General features: G+C 41.2%; 1 pseudogene; it reads left to right on the forward strand.

The window, feature by feature from the left end:
- The first annotated feature begins 131 nt into the window (after positions 1-131).
- On the forward strand, positions 132-934 carry LOC126512495 (vomeronasal type-1 receptor 44-like; annotated as a pseudogene).

The raw sequence follows: 934 nt of genomic DNA on the forward strand, positions 1-934 counted from the left end.
AAACTGAAGGGATGATCCTGCCCTCAGACTGCATCCCCAGACTGCCTCTATGTTCACCAAAACACAGACTTTTCTACAGAGGCAAGCATAATCAAAATGCTTTGTAAAGTATTTATACTTGAATCAACTAAATGTCATCCAAGTAATTGATGACCTGCCCATTGATCTTTTGGCCCTAATCCACATATTATTGCTTCTGATCACCACAGTCATAGCTACAGACATTTTTATTTCCTGGCAGGCATAAGAACATTATAGTTAAATTTCTTGTTTACTAATACAGAATTTTTAGCTGTCTCTCCCTGTGTACAATCAGCCTGTTGAGTGTCCTCCAGGCTATCATTCTCAGTCCCAGAAGCTCCTGTTTAGCAAAGGTCATGCACAAATCTCTCTGTCACATCTCATTGCTCTTCTACCATGAGTGTCTCCTGTAGGGCCATTGGCAATCACCTCTTAGAGTCTATTACGACCACACACATTTTGAACTTGGGTAACTATACATATGGTACCCAATTCTAGTATCTTTTATCTATGAGTTATGTCATTCAAAGTACATTTTCCACACCTCTGGTACTCAGGGAAGCCTTTCTTATTAGTCTCAAGTCCTCTCCAGGGGGTACATGCTGACTCTCCTGTGTAGGCAGAAGAAGCTGTCCCAGAATCTTCACAGCTCAGGCCTCTCTCCAAAATCATCTCCAGAGCTAAGGGCCAACGGGAACATCCTGCTGCTCATGAGCTTCTTCGTGGTTTTCTACATTTTGGACATTGTTATCTTCCTCTCAAGAATGAAGTTCAAGGACGGCTCAATATTCTATTGTATCCACATTCTTGTCTTCCACAGCTATGCCACAGTCAGTCCTTTTGTGCTGATTAGTACTGAAAGGCACATAATTAAGTTTTGAAATCAATGTGTGGGAGGCTAATAAATATTTGA

This window comes from Alexandromys fortis, unplaced genomic scaffold (assembly GCF_014885135.2).
Source record: "Alexandromys fortis isolate MF-2015 unplaced genomic scaffold, M_Fortis_MF-2015_v1.1 scaffold_111, whole genome shotgun sequence".
NCBI classification, from domain to species: domain Eukaryota; kingdom Metazoa; phylum Chordata; class Mammalia; order Rodentia; family Cricetidae; genus Alexandromys; species Alexandromys fortis.